Raw genomic sequence first — 22,729 nt, forward strand, 5'->3', positions numbered from 1 at the left:
AGGAGTGGCTACCAGAAGGATTCTTTTAGCGTCAGGAAGTCAAGATATTACCCAGCTAGTTTGACTTTCAGAGTGAGAGAATCAGGGTTTGAGTGTGGGAAGAAGGCTACAGGTTAGGTAGGAAAGCAGTAAAAGACTGGGAGAAGCCAGTTCAGCTGCTTCACACAGACTGGACTGAAACCCAGAGGACTGAGAGCCTGGGCTCCCCTACCATCCCCAACAGAGGGGATAATTTAGCACAAAGGAGTTGGTGCTCTGTAGGGGGTCTGGAACTGTTGACCCTTCACTATGCTTGCTGGACTTCTGGCTCACCAGACTCATTGTTGCCCTTGAAGGGGAGAGAGACTTAACAACCTGGCTGGAGTCATACCAGGATACCACCAGAGTCAAAAGTAAATTATTACGAATGGGCTAGAGGAAAACTGAGCCAGACTTGGTGCAACACCCCACATAGTTGTGAGAGGGTGCCAGATGGTGAAGCATAAGGCAGCTGCACTATGTCCCCCTGCTATGATTGCTTCTGGCTCCCAAACCAGCTTTCAAGTTCCAAACCTATCCATCCTTCTCTTTGCAGACTGCTGCCTCTGGCCAGCTGCTTCTGCTCTCCCTGAAACCTGGTCCTTCATATAGCTCATCCTCCATCCAACTCCACAATCTTCACTTCCTTTTCCTGTATTATGGTGATTATGGTGTTATCTACTGGCTGGATGTTGAGCTGGGTAATACTGTATCTTCCAACTCAGCAGTAATAGAGGGAAGGTTCCCACAAATGAGCCAGCCCATACATTGGAATGCACTTGATTAAGATAGTTTCATTGTGTGTATTCCTCACACCTACCAAACACACCTATCCACTGACCCCTGTACATACCTCTAAACACCTTCAGATTTTTGATTTGCATAGGAAAAATTGCACATGTACTTTTGGGGGAAGTGAAATCAAGCTATCCGTACTTGGTGACTAATTTGTGTCCCTTCCATTGTTAGAAAACTTCTTTTTATATTGTGTGTGTGGGAAATCCTGAGCATTTGAGTAGAGCAATAACGTTAGGCGTCAGGGCAGTATCCTGAATGGACCAAAAGCAAAGTCTACTATTTCATTTTGTCAGCATTGCTCTCTAGATTACTTGAACTATTGGGAGCACCTTATTCAACAATTTGTACTTAGTAGCCATGTCTGTTATGGCTGTTGAAAGCTAGTGGTGAAGAATTGTGCCTGTTGCTGGAGATTCTCAATTCTCAAAACCCTCTTCACTTTGGGATCTTTTCCTAAAGATTTGTACAGCCAAAAAGCCATATTTTAAAGCTGAAAAGCTGGCCAGTTTTCACTCTTCATCTAGGGTAAAATCCTGGCCTCATTGAAATCAATTCTAAAACTCCCACCAATTTCAATGAGGCTGTGATTTCACCCCTAATTTTTCATTGCTGGGTATGATCCCTGAAAAGGTGATGATGGGACAACTGTAAATTGTGTGGCAGATTGTCTTCCTCCTAGGCATTCCCATTTCTTATATTGCTCCACACTGCAGTGGTCTGTATTTTCAGTGAATCTGCCCAGCAGCCACATTACTTTCAAGTCCATCCCTTTCAGGGTATACTAAAAGAGTGCAATAACAGGGAAGTCTTTGGGATTAAGCAAGGGACTCAGTGTCTTCCCCCAACTAGGTTCTCCACCAAGGGACAGACTTCCATCATTGTCCATCTTCAGGAGTTGACAGTGGAGCCTAGGTCTACCATCTCCACTGGGCACTAGTCCAGGGCCCAGTGCCAGGCAACCAAGCAGTGTACCCCTACAGTGCTATATAGCTGCCTTCCTGGATCAATACCCACCAGTTCCCTCTCTTCCCAGCAGATAAAGTAAAGAATTAAGCACCAAGATAAAGTCTAGCCTTCAGTGAGTCCTTTCTTTCTAGGCTTGGTTTAGTCACTGTAGCAAAGCTCCTTCCTGCTGAGGTGCTCTACTCCCCTTTTTACACTCCTCCTCCAGCCTGTACAGGCTTTGCATGCGTGGTGTGGTTGGACCCAGAGTTGCTCTTTAACCTTTTCAGAGTGGAGTTTGTACATACCACCACATCATGCTAAATGGCAGTGCTGCAAAAAAGTCAGTTTCAATAGCTGGGCTGCGTCAAGTGCAATTATGTGGCCACCAATTGAATAGGTTCAACAGCTGCCTCTGAGTGACAGGAAGTCTCCAATCCCAGCAATACAAATCTCACTCAATAATTGTAAGGGTTCACTTTATCCTTATTATCTTTGATCACAAAAGCACGGACTCACTATGCACTAGATTAGGTATAGAAGATATTAGCAATAGCTTGCTTAGTCTATTTTTTCAAGCAATTAGCATTTGTCTAGGAGGATAACCAGTAGATCACCTAATTAGATTTATTTAAGAATGAAGGGATTAGGAATAAAGTCAGAATTTCAGTTTCTTTGGAGAAGTTGATGAGTGGTTGTATTAGTAGCTGATGCTACCAGGAGACAGACCAAATTACAAGTAAACAATTTCCCTTTCTCTAAAAGTAAATCCAGTCCTCACAAACTAAACTTACAAAGGAACCCACATTAATTAATCTGTTCCGTTTCAATATTCAAGAGATAGTAATAGAAATTAAGGTGAGAGTAAAGGACACTTCTTTCTCCTCTTCACCGATTTCAGTTTCTGGAGTTACCGCTGTATTCATAGCAACAGTCTCACAAACCAACTCCAAGCCCAAAACTTTCTGGAAAAAAAGGGTTATGGATTCGGAAGGCAGACAGACCCCATAACTTAAAAAGGCGACATACATTTCTGATTCCAAACCCTGGAGCAAAGTGAAGAGACTCCTTACCAAAGAAAATGCTGGTCAACTTTATAAACCAGCTGGCTTTTAAGAGGCCATGTCTGTTGGCATAGAACCCTTCAGAATCTGATTTGCCAAATCATCTGATCTTTAAAGCCAGCAGTGGGCATTAGTGGGCAAACTCGAGTTGGGCTGTACATCAAATCTCTAGATATAGACCAATATCCTCAAACTTGCATATCTAAACGTATACTGAGCCATTGAAATATAGTGAGATAATTCTTAGAAATGCTGAAAATCCACAGCTTCCATTAATTTCAGTTGGACTGCTTGCAAACATAAGGAGTACTCTATAGATCTGATTAAGTTATCCTTAATCCTTTACAGTATTACAGTATAAGATCATTATAAAATATCATGTCAAAATAAGAGAAGGAAAAAAGACAGATATTCAATTATAGCTCCTCTCAATCTAAATCATGTTGCTGTCTGTATTTAAAAAAAAAACAGCTAAGTGGTTGCACTTGGGCCCTCCTGTTAAAATGAAAGTGAAATAATTACTTCTGGAGAGGGGAATTTTGAGACACTCAAAAATAAAGTTAAAGAGCCTGATGCTGCCCTCGGAAACGTCCATTTTATGCCTGTGTGAATCCATTCAATCCAGGTGGTATTACACTGGTTAAACACTGATTAAGGGAGGAGAGAATCAGGCCCTTTAAAGTTCTCCAATTTTTATTAAGGATATACAGCAGGACTAGAAAGCAAGTCTAAACAATGGAGCTAGAAGTTCCTCAGGAATGTGTCCATTCTGTCTAAACTTCTGACAGAAGCCAGCCAGGTTGGCCAGGTGATCAGTATGTCTGCATGGTTGGCACTTGGTTCTCTGAGATCCCTGGGATCCCCAGCTGGCCTGACTCATGGAATTTTTTTGAAAATGTCTGGGTCAGCAAGGTGGCTCCACAGCCAACTCCCTGGGCAAGCTGGTTGGGCAGCTGAGGAGCTAGGCAGACCAGGGAAGCAGATTGCTGGCCCCAATTTTTTTTGAAAAAATATGTTTGTTCTTCTGAAATGGAAGTATTTAAGAAAATGTCTGTTCCACAGGAAAAAATGTACTTCTGACATTTGTATCAACTTGGAACTCCTCCCTCCCCAAAAACAACATTTTCCATTTGGATGGAAATTCTGGTTCCCTCAAAGCCCTTTCTCAAATTTTACAAATAGGCTAAGGCACAGATACTAAGTTTCACCACAAAGTCCCCAGTGTCACAAAGTAAGTTATTTAATTTTCTGGAAATAGAAATGATAGGGTTCCCTTGATTAAAGCTGAATTGAAGATAAAACCTTCAGTATATATTCATTTCAGGAGGAAACTTTATTTATCACACCACAGTCCTGGGGCAATGTGTGCAGTGAATCCAGTGTGGTTTTGCTGTTTTGTGGTAGAGGGTACAAATGTCATTAAATCATAGAAATGTAGAGCTGGAAGGGACCGAGAGAGCTCATCTAGTAGTGCATTCCACATGCTTAGGCAGGAATAAGTAAACCTAGACAATCCCTGACAGATAGGTCTAAGCTGTTTTTTAAAAAAACCTAGTGACAGGGATTCCACAATCTCCCATGGTAACATTTACAGTTAGTGAGTTTTTCCTTATATCTAACCTAAATCTCCCTTCATGCAGTCTAAGCCAATTACTACTTGTCCTATCTTCAGTGGACATGAAGAACAATTGATCACCATTCTCTCTGCAACAACCCTCAACATATTTAAAGACTGTCAGGTTCCCCCTGCCCTTCAGTTCTCATTTCTCAAGACTCAACATACCCAATTTTCTTAGCCTTTCCTCATAGGTCAGGTTTTCTAAACCTGTTAACATTTTTGTTGCTTGTCCTCTGGACTCTCTCCAGTTTTTCCACATCTTTCCTGAAGCTTGGTGCCCAGAAATGGACACTGTACTCCAGCTGAGGACTCACCAGTACCAAATAGAGTGGAACCTACTTGTCCATGAAAGTCATCTACATACATAATTCCTATTAATACATCACAGAATGAAATTGCTTTTTTTGCACTGCATCACACTGTTCCTTACATTCAATTTGTGGTCCACTCTACACCCAGATCCTTTTCTGCCATACTACCACCTAACCAATTATTCCCCATTTTGTAGCTGTGCATTTGATTTTTTCCCTCTCCTTTACTGAATTTCAACTTTTTGATTTCAGACCAATTCTACAACTTATCAATGTCATTTTGAAGTCTTATTCTGTTCTTAAAAGTGCTTACAACCCTTCCCAGCATGGTGTCCTCTGCAGATTTTATAAACATATTCTCCAGTCCTTAATGAAAATATTTAATAATACAAGATCCAGGACAGACCTCTGTGGGACCCCACTAGATAGGACCTCTCAGTTTTACAGAGAATCATTGATAATGACTCTTTGAGTGTCATTTTTCAACCAATTTTGCACCCATTTTATAGTAAATTTTGTTCTTTACAAACTCCTGTTGGCTACTATTTATCACCTTATTGATTAAGTTATCCAGGATATTTCCAAGAATTGAAGTTAGGTCTATCATTCCCCCAGTACTCCTTGTTAAAGATATTATGTTTGCCCTTCTTCATTCCTCTGGGACCTCACCCATCCTGCATGCATTCTTAAAAATCATCACTAATGATTCTGCTGAGATTGCTTCATTTCATTCCTTAAGCACCTGAGGGGGAATTCCATCAGTCCCTGCCAAATTTAATACATCTAATTTACCTAAATATTCTTTAACCTGTTCTTTCCGTATTCTGGAATCTTTTTCCCTTTCCCCCTTGTTCTTCATATTAATTGTGTTAAACATCTAGTCACAATTAACCTTTCAGTGAAGACAAAAGCAAAATATGCATTAAATACCTTTACCTTCTTAATGTTGTCTGTTGTTAGCTCTCCTTGCTGTTAAGTAGCAGGATTACACTTTCCTTTGTTTTTCCCTTCCTTCTAATGCATTTATAGAACTTCTTCTTATTGTCTTATGCCCTTGCTAGGTGAAACTCATTTTGTGCCTTAGCCTTTGTGATTTTGTTCCTGAATGCTTGTGCTATTTTTTTGTATTCATATGCAGTAATTTGTCTGTCCCCTTTTGTGTCTGACTTTTTTTTAAATGTCATTAAAGAACTCCTGATGGACCCATGCTGGTTTCTTACTTTTCTTCCTATGCTTCCTGTGTGTCAGGATAGTTTGCATTTATGCCTTCAATATTATCTCTTTGGAAAAACTGCCAGTTCTCAACTAGTTTTTCCCTTAGGTGGTTTTCTCCCCCATTTCCCTCCCTTGCTCCCCAGAGGACTCTACCAGTTTCCTAAATTTGTTAAAGCCTGATGTTTTTTTAAGTCTATTGTCCTTATTCAGCTGCTCGCCTTCCTTTCCTTAGAATCATGAAATTTCTCACTTCATTATTGCTTTCACTGAAGTTGCTTTCCACCTTAAAATTTACAACCAATTCTTTGATAGCCATAGTTGCCCCTTGGTGATTTCCTTCCCATTTTGAAACCAGAAGTTGTCTCCAACACATTCTAAGAACTTACTGAACTTTTTATGTTTCTCTGTATTACTTTTCCAACAGATGTTTGAATAATTAAAGTCCTCCATTACTACCACGTCTTCTGTTTTGGATATTTGTTACTTTTTCTAAAAATACCTCATCCACTTCATCCTCCTGATTTGGTTGTCTTTAGTAGACCTTTACCATGATGTTACTACAGGTTTTTTGTCTCTCCTACCACTTTTATCTTCACCCAGAGACTTTCAGATGGTCTGCCTCACTCCCTTCAGGACCTCAGAACAAATGTATATGTTCTTTATGTACAATGCAACACCTCTGGCTTTCCCCCTGCCTAGTGTGACCAGATAGCAAGGGTGAAAAATTGGGACAGAAGGTGGGCGGTAATAGGCACCCATATAAGATGGAGCCCCAAATTTTGGGACTGTCCCTTTAAAACTGGGACATCCGGTCACCCTGCCCCTGCCTGTCCTTCCTGAGCAAGTTATACCCCTATATTCCAGTCATGAAAATTATCTCACCAAGTCTCTGTGATGCCAATTAAGTCGTAATTTTGTTTGTGTACTAAGATGTCCAGTGTTTCCTGTTTGTTCCCTGTGTTCCTTGCATTTGCTTATAGACCTCTAACATGTTGACCAGATTCACCACACTGTTTTCCGTCTTCATGCTTCTATGCCATATTGTAGCTTTCTATTTCTCCCCCCTGCCCTTCAACTTCTAGCCCTCTGTTGTATCACTTTTTAAAAATCTTTATCCACGGGGTTTTGTTACCTGTCCCCTTTTAAACCAATTTAAGGCCCTCCTCTCTAGTTTGACAAACCACTGAGGATTCTCTTGCCCTTCTTTGTCAAATGGATTCCATCTCTTCGCAGAAGAATGTCTTCATGGAACAGCATCCCCTGGTCAAGGAAGTCAAAGCCCTCCAGTTGACACAATATGTCCACCCATAGATTCATCTCTAGGAGCATCTGTCCCTGCCTAGGTGCTTACCCTCAACTAGCAGGATGGATGAAAACACCACCTGTGCCCCCATCTCCTTCACTCTTGCTCCCAAAACCCTGTAGTCACTGCTAAGCTAGTCAGGGAGAATTATCCCACCAAGTCTCTGTGAGTATCATTAAGGCCCACATGAATGAGCACTGTGGGGTCAGAGGGACAGATGAGCTGCAGCAACCTTCCTGTAACATCTCAGTCGCCAGGCAGGCAGTACACTTCCCAGTTTGTCAGGTAAGTAGATGGATGCCTCCATCCTCATCCAATGAAAGTCCTTGTCTTCTCTACAGTGAGGTGGCCATGAGCCTCCCAATCTTGGAGGAAGGTGATTCCTCTTCCCCAGCAAGTGACTCCTCTTTCCCAGAAACTAAAGACTGCTCCTCTTCTTCTGTTGCCAGTACTGCATGCCTGTTCTTGGCATCAATGGATGGGGAATCTGGATGAAGTGCTGCCTTTTGCCCAAGGTGGCCAGCAACCGGTCTTCTTCCTATAGAGAAGCTGATTCTCCTTCAGCCTCTTGTGCCTCTGTACTCTTCTCTAGTTGGCAAGTATCCTCCATCCAGCACATTTCTATGTGCATCTTGTGGATGATGTCCTCTTGCTCTTGGATCCTATGCAGATGAGCCACCTCCTCCTGCAGCAATCTTCGTTCCCGAGGGAGTCCACCAACAAACACCTCCCATACAAATTGGCTTACCTTGCCTTGCTTTCTTTGGTGGAGACATGCAGGCTTCATTCCCAGCAAGCAAAGACCTGATCTTGGGTAGAAGCCTCCAGCGTTAGGATGCCTGACTGGCTATTCTCCCCACACGCACACAGCTTGCAGTTTTTGATGATGCATTGTTTTCCTGCTTGTGAGTTTTTCCTTGTGGAGAATCAGCAAGCTTTAAAAAAAATAACAGCAAAAAACCTACTTCTTTGCCTTCTTCTGCTGGTGAACTCAGCTGGCTAACTCCCTTAGGAAAAACACCAAGCAGGAGTGAGTCTCAGAGCTTGGGTCATTTGACTTGAGCTTATAGAGTTTGCACTAGGAGGCTAAAAATAGCAGTGTAGATGTTCCTACTTGGACTGAAGCCCTGGTTCTCAAACCTGGTATGGTGGGGAGGGTCTCAGAACCTGGGCTGCAGACCAAGAAGGAATGTCTACATTGCTATTCTTAGCTCAGTGGTGCTAGCCTCATGAGCTCAAGTCAGTCGACCTGGGCACTGAGACCCACTGTCTGGGTGTGGGTTTTTTGTTTGTTTGTTTGCAGGGTAGTGGGATGGGCTGAATGCACCCTGCACTAGATGGGAAAGGGTTAACTCCTCCTTTTGGGCTGAGGAAGCCCTACCCCCATGTCTCTACTGGGCATACCCATAGTGCAGTACCAGTAGAAGAGTGAGCAGCTCATTCTGTGCTGACTGCTGGAGAGGAAGGATGTCTGTTGAAGGCTCCAGCCTTGGGGCCATGACAGCCGTTGACCACAGAATCAGAGGGGCCAAGACCCCAGTGTATGTCCTAGTACCTACAGACAATCCACAGACTTTGGAGCCACCAGAAACAGCCCAGGCAGAGGAACCTGGAAACCCCGCAATTGCTCAGATTATAGATGTAGGAGTCGTAGTAGGAAGTGTCACAGTAGGGGGAGACTAGCCATAGTCCCAGGTATAGTCAGCGTATTGTGGTTGGATCCCTGCTGACTCAGTGGTGAATGACCTTGCTGCTGCCAGGGCCCTGGGCTGGGGATCTGGTGGGGCTGGAAGGGGCAGGTCTCTCTACCCCAGCTGCCACTGGCCTCCTAGGTGTCAGCCCCGTGCCCTGCTAGTCAGGGTAATGCCTTATTGACTTAAGTCGTTAGGTCTCACTGCCGTGAAGTAAAAGACAGCTTGAGGGATGGGGTGAACTAACCCCTCACTGGGCAGGAATCCCCCCACTCTGTCACGGGTAGACATATCTTTATTATCCCAGCTGCCTTTGTTTGACTAACTGCGGTGAGCCTGCATGCTTTTAAAAGCTTGGGCCCCACACATACCCTAGAGTTACAACTGGAATGGGTGATTCACCCCTCTCATTTAGACACCTCTAATGGTTGGTCTTTTGTGACAGCGTCCAGACTTCCCAAAGGGAGAACAAGTCTGAACCCCAAAGACTAAGCCATTGAATCAGCGGCTTGTAACAATGTTTTGAGTACAAAAATGTCAAGTGAACTCTTCTATGAAAGCTTGTAATGTTCGGACCTGATGGTGATTAAGAGATACATATATAGATAATGGTTATGTACAAAGAATAGTATGCTAATGACCAATAGTACTACAATTTCAGATCCACCTCATACTAGGGACAGGCTCCTCGCAAGCCAGTCATTTACGCAAAACTAACAACGTAGCCATGCTTTGTCCAGTAAGAAAAAGACAGTGGTGGACTATTAGAGTTAGTGGGGAAAACACTGAGACAACTTGAAACTGAAATGAGAACCTCAATCTTGCAAAACTAAGAGGAAGGAATTTTCCCTTCCGTAATTCATCAGAGTCTGAGAAAATGTGTGTGCGGGGGGGGGGGGGAGGGGTATCCCTGCAACCAGTTAAGAGAAGGGGTTTGAAGGGAAGAACATCCAGAATCTGTGGGCCGACATCTGGGTGGGGTGCTGTCTGTGAAATGCTGGATCTTTTCTATTAGAGAGAGAAGGTGGGTGAGGTCATATCTTTTATTGGACCAACTTCTTTTGGTAAGACAGAGTAGCTTTTGAGATACACAGAACTCTTCTATGACAGAGGGAACACTATGAAACTCTTCACAGAGAAAAGGTAACATATATTAGAAAAGAGAATTTGGCTAATATAGATATGTGAAGCCTGAAGTTTCATTTTTATATTTATCTGTGTAACTTGTATTGTTTGCTTTTCTTCACTGTTTCATCTTTGAATCTATGATTTTTCTATAAAATAAACTTTTGTTTATTTTTACCCCAAACAGGTCTCTGTTGAAATTGTGTGGAGTGTGTCTCAAAGTGGACTAATAACTGGGGGCAATAACTGTCATTCTTTCAGGGATGGTGAACCAGATGGGAAAATCTGAGTGTCTGGTAGTTAAGAACTCAGAGTACACAGATGTGGTGAGACTTGGGACTGGAAGGGCTGCTGAGGTCACCCTGCAATGAATAACTAGAGTGGTGGAAGCCTGGTGAGACCTTTATGCTTGTAATGTGGCAACATGTGTCGGGGCTGTACGTCACAGCATTGTAGCATTAATGCACCAAGGTTGCAGGGCAGGCAGAGAAAGAACCCCTTACTGATCTGAGTGAACCCCAAAATGTCACATGTATTAAAAAAAACCAAACTACACTTCAACTACCTCTCACTTCAAAGAGCCCAGTTTGAATTCATGCGTTAAGCCTGGAAAAATATTCATGAATTCTTATCTTTCTTGCGCCCTACATAGTTCAGTTCTGTATGTCTTCCATGGCTTGCCCCCTATTTAGGACTGGTTTACACGAGAAAATTAGGCTTAACTACACCCCTTGGGGTGTGGATTTTTCACATACTCTGAGTGATGTAGTTATGCTGACCCGTGTAGACAGTGCTTCTTCAAAACCAAGAATTCTTCCATCAACCTAGCTGCTACCTCTTGGGGAGGTGGATTACCTACACCGAGGGGAGAACCTCTTCCCTTGGCCTAGGTACTGTCTACACTGAACTGCTACAGCAGCGCAGCAGTGCCACTGTAGTGTTTTAAGAGTAGACAAGACTTTAGTCACTTATACCTGTGCAAAGTGAGTGTAAGTTTGTTGTAAAATACAATCACCAGCATGAATGCAGAACTCTGATAGCAATTTGCACCCACTTTCCACAGGTATAATGGGAGTCATGAAGACAGGATGTTCCTCACTGATAGACAGGGAAAGCTAGATTTACAAAGGGACATAGGCCTTGCAGTGCTCAGTGTTGCAGCATCTAACTTTTAGTTGCCTCATCACCCAGTGGATTCCACAATCCTTGAGTTTTGCATCTGTGAGCATAGGGTGAGAGAAGTCCCTAAGAATAGGGTCTACAAAGCCACTATGCTGAGTGGTGGGCTGTGTAAGCCAGTAAATAGCAAATGCCCATGAAAGGGATGGGTCCACTGAGCTGTACTCTCAGGTAGCTAGGCGCCTAAATCTGGGCTGGAAGGAGGGGCCTATCTCCACTTGGGATTCACAGCCAGGTACCTTCTCCTGGAGATAGGCGCCCAAGATATTTCTTACAAAAAGGGTGGTGCAGCAAAGGAGACAGCCCCCCTTATATTCTTTAGCACAGTAGTGCGGGCACACACTGCAGTCATGAGAGACCCCAGTTCAGCTTCCCCCTCTGCATGATGTGGGGAAGGGACTTGAACATGGATCTCCCACCTCTTCAGAAAGTGCCCTAACCACTGGGGTCTGAGGTGTCCTGATGTAAGTATCATTCAATCTCTCTTGTTGAACCTGTTCTACTGTGTAAAATACTTAAAAAAATAAATATACAATTGAACTGAGAGAGAGTGACTCTACAGTCCAGGGGTGGGGGCACTCATCTGAGATGTTGTAAACCTATGTTCAAATCCCTTCTCTACCTCAGGCACGGGGGAAATGAACCAGGCTCTCTCACATCCTCACTGAATGACCTAACCACTGGGTTAAAGGTAATAAGGGAGATTGCCACTGCTACTGCCTCCTTCTTCTCAATCATTTTGTGTAGCATTAGACATATCTCTGAAAACGCCTACCAGTCTGGGCTTTACAGGCAAGATAGAGGGGGCAGTGCCTCGTTTGTGAACCCCACTGCGGCTCAGGCATGAGACAGGTGCTGAGTGAGGTCAGGCTTGAGGAATCAATCTGCATGCTCAGCTACTGAAATGTAAATAATTTGGGGATTTTAACAGTGGAAATGTAGCCATTGAGGGATGTAGACACCACCAGCATTAGTCAGCAGCTGAGTACAGATTTTGTGAATGACCCTGGCACCTACATTTTGGACTTAGGTGCCTCACTGCCAATTTAGGCATTTAACGCCCTCTCTGAATCTGGCCTTTATAGCACTGACAGCTTAATTGAAACAGCAAATTATTTCTGTTCTTCTGCTATGAACTTCAAGAAAAAATGGGGATGTCATGTTAAAGGCAGTTACCTATAGCCCATGTTGAACAGGTATATGATAGGTCCAAGATTTGAGTACTTTATATGTTGTGTGTATGTGCTATATGCTATCCGCATTTATATGAAAGACTATTCACTCATCATTATGGCACATGATTTCTATTCTTCTTAATCCTCATTATTCCTATTAATTGCTTTACTTAGATTGTACATTCTTTGGGCACGAACCAACTTTTTGTTCCATTTCTGTACAGTACTTAGCACAACAGGGTCCTGATCTATAAATGTGGTTCCAAGACCCTACCGCAGTACTAATAAGAATAATAATCCGTGAGGTATTGTTTGAGACCACATTAATGTATTGTAGTCTGAAAATCGATATGGAAAATAATATGCTAGTTCAGAAACAGAATTACCACAGTGAAGCTATGCATGGTAACCTTTTGCAATACAAAGACCTTCAGTGAAGCACAGATACATTGCTCATGTAGTATGATACTCTGCAATCAGCGACACTGATTTATGAGCTGTATGCATAGCTGGTTCTTTGCCTTCTTCATTTATATGCCATTGCTGCCAAAGACAATTCAGAAATCATTGATGGAACAGTATAAATGTATGTCTTCATTAAACAAGATTCTGATAATTAATAGTACACTATTTGTGACCTGGAGCCTTTTGCTATTACTTAGTCGTGATTTGCTTAGAAATATAAGCAAGACTTAGTTAAAGATTCTAGGCAGACAGAGATTACAAAATTAAATGCATCACTCTTCCAGTGAGTACATTAACATTGCCCACCATGAAGCCCAGAGTTATTTTTTGAAGTCTATAGCTTGCCAACTGTAATAATCTGGAAATGGGTTTTGCCTGACCCTCCAGGCAGGTGTGCATTGGAGGAGGACAGGAAGCCTTCCTTCCCATTTTTGGAGGCATTAGGTGCTGCCCCTGTGCTCAGAAGATCTCAAGTACTGCTCTGTCTGTTCTTATAGGTGCCTCAAAAGGGGCGGAGAGGGTCAGGAGGGATCATGGCCTTTCTGCACCATTCCTAGAACTTATATACAGGGAGAACTGTAGTCGTGGGCACTAGCGCTGTGAATATTTTATGATTTTTTTTTTTGGCTTGGAAGCAAACCAAAAAAATCAGGGAAAATATTCAGTTCTTAAATACTCACAATTTGTAAACAAATTAGAAAAGTCCACTTCAGGATGGAGGGCTGTTGGTGTGACCCATTAGCCCAGTGATTGGGCAACTTGGCTGCAATGTGAGAGACTGAGGTTTGAATCCCCACTCTGGAGCATGGACTTGATCTCAGGTCTCCTAAACTCCTCTGTCAGTGCCCTGACTGCGAAGCTATAAGCTATGTTGAGGTGGATTGCTCTCAATTTCTCTTGTAGAGACTTTCCCTTGTGTATAATACTTCAATATTCATTACACTAGCCCACTAGAAAATGACTCTATAGCCTGGTGATTAAGGCATTTACATGGGAAGTAGGAGATGTGGATTCATATCATCTCTCTCAATAAGGTAGAAAATTTACCTAAAAAACTTTGCCTTGCTCTAATGGGCACCTTCTCCTTGCAGAGCCTTCTTGGGGAAGTTTGTCTCTGTAGCACCCCTTGCTCTGGGTGGGTTGATCTGATCTAGCAGGCAGGATCTAATCTTGGACCATAGAGTACAAAGTTCAAACCTTTTCTGCCACCCCATTTCCATTCTGGTTTTCTTAGTAAAAGGACAGCATGTTATAAAAGCTTAGGAAGTGTCTGTCTCTGAAAGAAATACTCTACATAATGAATGAATATTAAACCCAACCAGCCCCAATGGCCAGAAAACCAAGACATTCCAACCAAGATTGGACCAAAGAAGAGAAATAGTCTAAAAAAGGAAGAGTTTGTGAAAAATGTGAGCCAAAATGGTGAAAAATATAGAGAACCAACTAGAAAAGGCCTTTCAGTCATTGACAGAGGGGCTCAGAAGAACAGCTTTGGCAGTGTGGATAAGATGCCAGCTCCCAGTTCAAGCAGTTCAATAGGCAAGGTTTTTGAACTAACAAGGCCCACCTGTGGAATACCTAAGACAGATAAAAAGGAGGAGAAGAGAATTTGGGATGACATATTCAGTGAGATCCTGCAAACCAGTGCTGCATCCGACAGTGAGCAAAGGGCCTGGAAGGTGAACCTTGCAGACGGCCTAGAGAAGGAAAGAACAAACAGGAGAAAGTCTCACCAGCCAAAGGAGATGGTGCTGCACCAGGACATAATGTGGTTTCTCTGGGGCTCTTGTTTCTATGAGCTGTGATGTAGCGAGACATGTTGCTATTTGTACATGTTCCCCAAAGTTTGTGCACAGAGCTGCCCCCTGGCCGGAAATAACAGGCCTCAATAACTAGAGAGTTCAGAGTTGGCTTCAAGGAAATAGCCCCTCCAGCAATTTTTTGCAGTGTAGATTTCTATATGAAGAGAATAATACAGACTTATCATTAAGCTCTTGGGCACCTGTTTCAGGAGAGTTTACCTGAATGGATAACTGGGTGGGGAAATAAGACACTCTCTTTAACTTACAAGCATTTTCTTAGTCTCATCTGGATTGAGGTTTAGACAACCATACTTCATCTAAAGAAAAATGTCTGCTAACCAGTCAGTCATGTAGAAAGAGTTCTGCTATGGACAGACATCAAAGATGGCACAGAGTAGAATATCTCAATTTACAAATGATAATTCAGTCTATATCCCCTTTTATTACATTTTGATGGACTCGTGCATTTTGGAACCTTGCAGTGATCCTCAGAAAAGAGACTTATGTGATGATGAGCAAGTTCCCCTCCCTTACAGGAATGAACATGTGCACAGGGAAAAAGCAGTTTGAGATGCTCGGTAATATTTGTTAAATTCAGAAGAGAACCATGTGGCATAATTTATTCACAAAGTAAATAGAACAGACAATACAATGAGCTTGTATTAATTGCTTACGTCTTAAAATTAATGCAAGGCTATTATACAAGCTTTAGTGTTGCTGATGGAAACCCTTTATGTACTAAAGCAAGTGAAACTTAAAGATAATTATCCCTATGAGAGATTTGGGCTGTGAACCTTGCTCAAGTTTTAGATCATGCTGTAAATAGCAAGCAAGTTGTTAGAGAAATGGGGGTGAGAGGAGAGGGGGAAGAAACTACGAGTTGGGGAACAAAGATAACCTTGCATTTTTAAATAGATATGCCAGCCTTTTAAACCAGTGAGGGATCTTAAAAGACCTAGTGAATAGAAGAAAAAACATAGAAAAGCCAAACATAGGATAACAATGTGAATGTAAATAAGGTAACTGGGTATTACTGTAGTCTGGGCCGCTAAAGTGAGACCTAAAATACAAGATTTTTGGTCTACAATTTTCCATGTCTTATATAGAGGCATAGACATAACAGAAGGGAAAATGATGCAGTAGTATAGGTCACTGTTAGAATAATGGAGAGTTGGAATATAATTCAGGATGTCAGCTAAAGCACACACAAGTAGAATTACCATGAAACTATGGATTGATTGTATGTTTCATATCGTAATTTAAAAGAATAACTATGTAGCTGCTGTGCTTGGACAGCTGTATCACTTTAAAAATACTTTTTTTTTCCAGTTTAAGTGACACACGGTTGTTACACTAAGGCTAAAAAATGATTGACAATTTCCAAGAAAAAAAAATGGTTATAAAAATGTTAAGACTAATTTCACTCAATTTAGAAAGTATGTCAATCGAGCATGGGAGGCGGATGAATCCCCGCACCACTTTGGAGATGCTAGTCTGCCGGCCCCGCCCCTGCCACCCAAGGCCCCGCCCCCAGCATGCTGGAGCCCCAACCCCCCCAGAAGGAAAATTCCTGAGGGCCCCCCCCAAACAGAGGAGCCCTGGCCCACCCACAGCAGCCACATTGGGCCGAGCCCCCATCGCCGGCCCCCCTGACCCACTGTTCCCCCCGCCCCCCCCAACTCCAGACCGAGCTGCCCCCCTCCAAGTGCTGGCCTGGCCCCAGTTTGGGGCCTAGCTGCCAGACCCCCTGCCCCTGATGCCCTGCCTGCCAGAGTCGAGTCAGGCCAAGCCACCTGCAGCCTCCCTGGGTGCCAGCTCCTCCAGGCCTTGAAGTCCCCACTCCCCTGCCAAGCTGCTGGCCCCAGCAGAGCCTGGCCAAGCCTCCTCAGTCCGCCTGCCACTGGCTTTCCACATCACTCCTCACTCCCTTGTCCCGAGGGTGGGGATGGAGGTGGTGTTGAAGAGGTGGTGGGGGGCTCGGGGAAGGGGGGGGCACCGTGGTCCAGTTGTCCAGCGGCAAAGCCTTCCCGGGCCTATTATACCCACCACCCATGCAATCAAGCATGCTGCAGGCATATAATAGTTATCATAAATGCAAAGTAATGCATTCATAAGAAAAAATATTAGGTCATTTGCACAGGAATATCATAATCTTTAAGAATGTAAACAGCAGAATGTGTTTCAAATAAAGGTCTCCGTAATTTGTTAAACCTTATTCTTGTTCTATCATGTGTGTGGATTCCTTTCTACTTCTCGTTTACAGATATTAAGAGTTCATAAATCTAGAACAAAGGATAGGCAACAAAAATGGATTCACATATAGAAGCATAAAAGCTAAAAGCACATAAAAGAATGTAAAATATCACCACAAAAAAGAGAAACTGAAATATAAGGATATTGTAAATGTAGGGGCTGTTGTACTTGCTATGATTATTACAAAAAGCACTAGAAAATAATGATGATGATAAAGTTTCCTTATTTTTTATTATTCTGTACAAAACATCTTGTTTTGTAAGTACTAAATCTCATGACTAAAAATGTAACAATACATATAAAACATAACATTTTAAAATATGGAGTTTTGAGCTACACAGTGCTGTGAAAGCATATGAAATTCACATCTTTTCACCAGAAAGTGAAGGGACAGGTTCTCAGCTGGTAGAAATGGATGTAGCTCCACTGAAATCAATACACTGATTTACACTAGCTGAGAACTGATCTTTTAAAGTCAGTGTTTCTTTAACTGAGTACATACTGTAGAATCACTAGATCATGTTTAGTAATTTATTTGAGTATGAGTCAAAATGGGCCCTGAAAAATGGAGTTCTTAATGAGCGAGACTAATTGACCTTTAACTATACACCAGTCAAGACCCCAGTGTCAGATTGGGGGGGAGGAGGGAAGGAAAAGAACATATTTTATTGCTTACTTGGAAATATGTGCAACAGTATACATATATATTAAAAATGCTACAACGTATCACAGTATTACAGTAGCTCTGCCTCTGAAATAGTAAATAAACTAATCCTAAAATACTGAAAATCTCCAAAACAACCCTCAATAAATTAATCTTAATTTATTTTACAAAAGGTTATTTTATGGGGCAGATTAGGGCTTTGGGAGCCAGGGACATTGACAGAAGAAAGCTAAAAGGCTATATCCAAAAAAAGATTTAGGTACCTAACTGCCGTTTTATGTGCCTAAACCCAAAATTTAGATCCTCAAAACCCCTGTTCAGCTACTGTTTAATGCTGTAAGTGCTTAAATTCCTTAGCCATCTACATTTCTTCTGATAAATCCCCCTAGGTGCCTACATTTCTGGCAGTGGGCATGTGCCTCAGTCCTGATGCCTGGCATCTAGCTCATGCCCAAGCCCTGGCAGGATACTTAAACTAGGTGTTCCCCTGCTAATCTTGGTTGCAGTGCCTGATCTGGTAGGCATTCTCAGAACATGAAGAACTAGTTAGGGCTCCAAACAAACACAGAACTGGGAGGAGGTACCAATGTATTAGGAATTCTACTTAATAACTCAGAAGGATTAGATTTTTATTGGTAAACATCAATTTCACCGTACACACAAACCAACGAAAAAATATTTCCACTCAAAATTTACAGATAGGAAAAGTAAGAAAAATGCTGCTTGAGAACTTTTGAGTTTGATTTAAGGATATTTACTTTTGAAATTTTGACATGCAATGTTGACCATTTGTGTTTTCATGGGAACAAAATGTTAACGTTTTTGATCTGAATGTCTACTGTCATTCTATAATATTGTCTGATATCCCCATTGTCTTATCCCCACCCCTGCCAATTTCCCATAAGTATGACAATTTAAATCAATAAAAATAACTAAAATTAAAAATAAACATCAACATTATCCATGAAAATTATACATAATTTTAAAAAATTCTGCAAACCTACCAACAGCCCAATGATTACAGCACTCACCCAGGATGTGGGAGACCTAGGTTCAGAGCTGCATATAACCTTATATTGAGTAGGGACTTGATCCCAGGTTTCACATCTCCTCGTTGAGTCACCTAATCACTGGAATATTGAATATTCTGGGGTGGATCAACCTCTCTTGTTTAAGCTGATTCACTTTGTATGATATAATCGTTGGAGCAGGGCCTGGAATCTAGGTGTCCAGATTGGTGCACTGGGTTACAGAGTCATTCTCACTCTCTCTGGCCCAATTGTTATTTTGTTTTGTTTTAAGAAAGGGCTCCCCTGTGTTAGGTACTGAACTCCGAGAAAGGGTTCAGGTTTGTGCATCCCAAGCAGAGAGCTGTGCCTCCTATTAGGTGCCCAACTCCCTTTGCAGGAGCAAGGTTTAGTCCACATCCCTTTTCTCGAAATTTTCTATTGGCTATCTTAGTCAGCTCCCTGCTCAGCATGCAGGTTTTTATTAATCCCATTCTTAGATACCTAACTCTCCCCGTGTACTGTACAGGGAGTCTGGGCACCGAACTTGGCTATTCCATTTGGAAGCAAGATGCCAAAAACTAGGTATTGCAACGCTAGTTTTAAGAACATGTCTACACTACAGATACTACAGAAACTGCAGTGCTGCAGCTATGCCATTGTAGCACTCTAGTGCAGACATTTCTTGTGTTGAAGAAAGGGCTTTTTCACCAGTCTAGGTAATCTTCCCCCATCCCCCAACCAATGGTAGCTATGTCAACAAAAGAATTCCTCCATTGACCTAGCCACATCTACACCTGGGGTTAGGTTGGATTAACTATGGCGCTCAGGGGGTGCAATTTTCACACCCCTGAGTGATGATGTTAGGTCAATCTAAATTTTAAGTGTACACCAAACCTAAGTTTTCTTTGTGGATCTAGTCCAAATTATTTTCAAAAGATATAGAAGCCTTTTTACAGTCTTTAAAATAAGTTTTGATTCACATAGTTATGCAATCAAACGTAGTAATTAACTGAGCATGTAACATCTGTGGATATAGAAATCTTAGTTCTGCATCCCCCTTAATATGTTTTCCAGGGTTCTTTAGGGATAATTCTCTGAGCTATACTCCAATAGTGTATTGGAGATAAATGGGAATAATGAGCCAGATCACTGTAGCATCTGAGTCATGGAGGAACGAGTGTGACTTAGACGTCTTTGCCGTTTCCAATGATCTAAGGAGCAGTCAGGGAGACAGTTTTTGCCTCCAGGTACCTTAGAGAAATCTCAGGGTTGCTCTAAACCAATGGTTCCCAAACTTGTTCAGCCACTTGTGCAGGAAAAGCCCCTGGTGGGCTGGGCCGGTTTGTTTACCTGCTACATCCGCAGGTTTGGCCGATCGCGGCTCCCAGTGGCCACGGTTCGCTGCTCCAGGCTAATGGGAGCTGCTGGAAGTGGCGGCCAGTACGTTTCTCGGCCCGTACCACTTTGTCACATTAGATAAATTGATAAAATCACACTTTCTCCTCCTATCTCTCTCTCCACACACATCTAATCCTTCTGCTTTCTCTAGATAGCCCCACTTCACTCAGATCCTAAGTCAGAAGATGAAAGATGAGAAGGGTCCCACAACCTTGTAACAAACCAATCAGCTGTCTCCTCTGTGGACTTATTCTGATCAACATATCTTTGAGATTTTGTAGTTATGTCTTACTATCTTTATTCCCAAATTGCTGCGTAATCTATAATACTGTTTTAAGGCATGGAAGACAACTATCTCCCTTCATAAGTTTCTAGCTTTATCATTTTGAATTCTTCCTTTAAGATGTTAAAAAATATATATTATTATTTAATTCTTAGTTTCTATTTTCTGCACATTCAGCTCAAAATTCATGTGGCAAGGATATAAGAAATATTTAAAACAGAAGAAGATCATGAACTTTTAGACATGAGTCTTAGTGGTCACACCTGGTATCAGTTATTAGGACAGGTAAGCATGTAATTTTGAAAAATTAATGTGTCTTTAATTTTCTCAGATAAATGGAAATACATAGTTTTAAAATAAAAGAATCTATTTGAGATCACATACACTTACAGACCAATGCAAAACAAGGGGGCATAGAAACAAACTGGAGTGAAATAGAAGTGAGTCTTCCTTAGGTCTTTTATTTTGAATCTTTCTGGGCATTTCTTTCACAGATTCTCTTCATCATATTGTATATCAAAATCAGCAACTTGTTGAATTAAAGCTTGTAATATTAATAGCTGTCTTAATGCTCAGCGCTGTTTTCAACATTGCAGGAAACTACAGGGGACTTCATGGCTCATTTGCGTTCCCTTTGATGGAAACATAATGAGAATTTTCCAATGGAAAGAATAAAGAAAAATATATAATGAAATCCAATCATTTTATCTCTCTCACTTTTATTTTAAATTAGGGAAATGCGTGTCTGAATTTGCAACAATAGTCCCCAAGATACAGTAAATTAATAATGTTAATTTTGTATTAATACTTTTTAAGGAGAAAAAATGTTTGGAACAGAGTTTAATAGCTAAATACATAAAATAGGCATGTATTCAATGGACCCAATATAATAGCATGAGCTACAATGTACAATATATAAAAGAATTTAATGGGACACTTTTCATTAACGAGTTAGGAAATTAAATTCCCCTTCTCTACAAATGTTGAAACACCTGCCCCATTTCTATTTCAGGTCACTATCATCTTCTTATAATGTAGGAACCATTACATCAGGCTTTCAGTGCATGCAGAATGTTCCCTAGCACAATGAGAAATATAACCAGCTGATCCAAACCTAGCAATCGATTTACGTATCCTGTCCCACCTTTCTCCTCAACATGTCAGAGCTTTCAGTCATGTTTTTTGGAGTCCTCATACGCTCTGCTGGACAAATAACTTTGGCCCTGATCATCTCCTCCAATGGAAGAAACAGTGCCCGGAAGGTGCATGGAAAAGAAAATACAGCCCCTTTGGATGGAGGGCAGAAGAGAGATGTGAATCTACTCCAGCTGTACTACCAACCTATTACCTCCTCTAGTCCCTTATCTAGTGTGGAACTCGGAGTGGGAAGAGAGGCCACTGCAGGATGAAGAAGGGGCTAAGTTCCCCTTTGATGCAGTGAGAAGGAGATTAATTAATGGATATAGGGGGCACAGACTGTTGCCCAAACTTTAGATTGTGTATTAATTGTATTGATTACTTAAGAATCCCCAGATATCACTTTGAGGGTTGCCAGGTTCTTGTCCCAAAATCAGGCCCAGTATTATTCAAATTATTATGTAGTTGACAATCCCAATGTGCACAGTTGCAACACTCATACTATAGGAATTCTTTTATATTTACAAATATAGTTTATTAATACTGTCACAAACACCCCAACTCAGTAAGGTAGATAGAGATACTACAGAATGTACATCTGCACATCCATAGACTCACATTATCCCTTGTAGAACAACCTGAAATGTTAGCCAGTGTCGTCGTCTTCATCATCATCACCTTCCCCATCATCACCAGTGGCCATTATTCTGGCACCTCCCAAGGACTACATATCTCTCTCTCTTAGCACCCCTAGGCTGGGATGCTGCTTTTATAATAGGTTATGCTGATGCCGCTATGTTTGATGCATATTCAGTAGGGATTTTTCCCCTTTTTCGTTTTTGTATTTCCTCACCTTACTAATATTGGAGTGTCTTTTTTCTATAGGTTAGTATATCAGTGATCTCAACTTATTATCACATACGTCCATTCATTACCATGACACTTTTGTGGTTAGGTATCACATTTGTTATTTCTGTCCTAACCGGTTCTTTCCAAGTTGTGGTGTACCCGTTAAGTTAAAAAGGGTATGAACTTAGGAAAGCCCCTATGCCAACCTGCTTTAACACATCCTCTATGTTAAAGGTCACAGCCATATATGGACCTTATGCTTTAGCTCATCACCATCCATCTAGGTGAAAGGTCCCAAATATATGTATTCTAACTTTGCTTTAGCTCAACGTACAGGAGGTGACCTGCAGGTCCCTTGCATTACAGTCAATATATACTCTAATATAACCTATAAACCAATCAAATCCATAAGAAAATGAGAAATTTATA

The sequence above is a fragment of the Lepidochelys kempii genome, chromosome 1 (assembly GCF_965140265.1).
Source record: "Lepidochelys kempii isolate rLepKem1 chromosome 1, rLepKem1.hap2, whole genome shotgun sequence".
In the NCBI taxonomy this organism is placed as follows: domain Eukaryota; kingdom Metazoa; phylum Chordata; order Testudines; family Cheloniidae; genus Lepidochelys; species Lepidochelys kempii.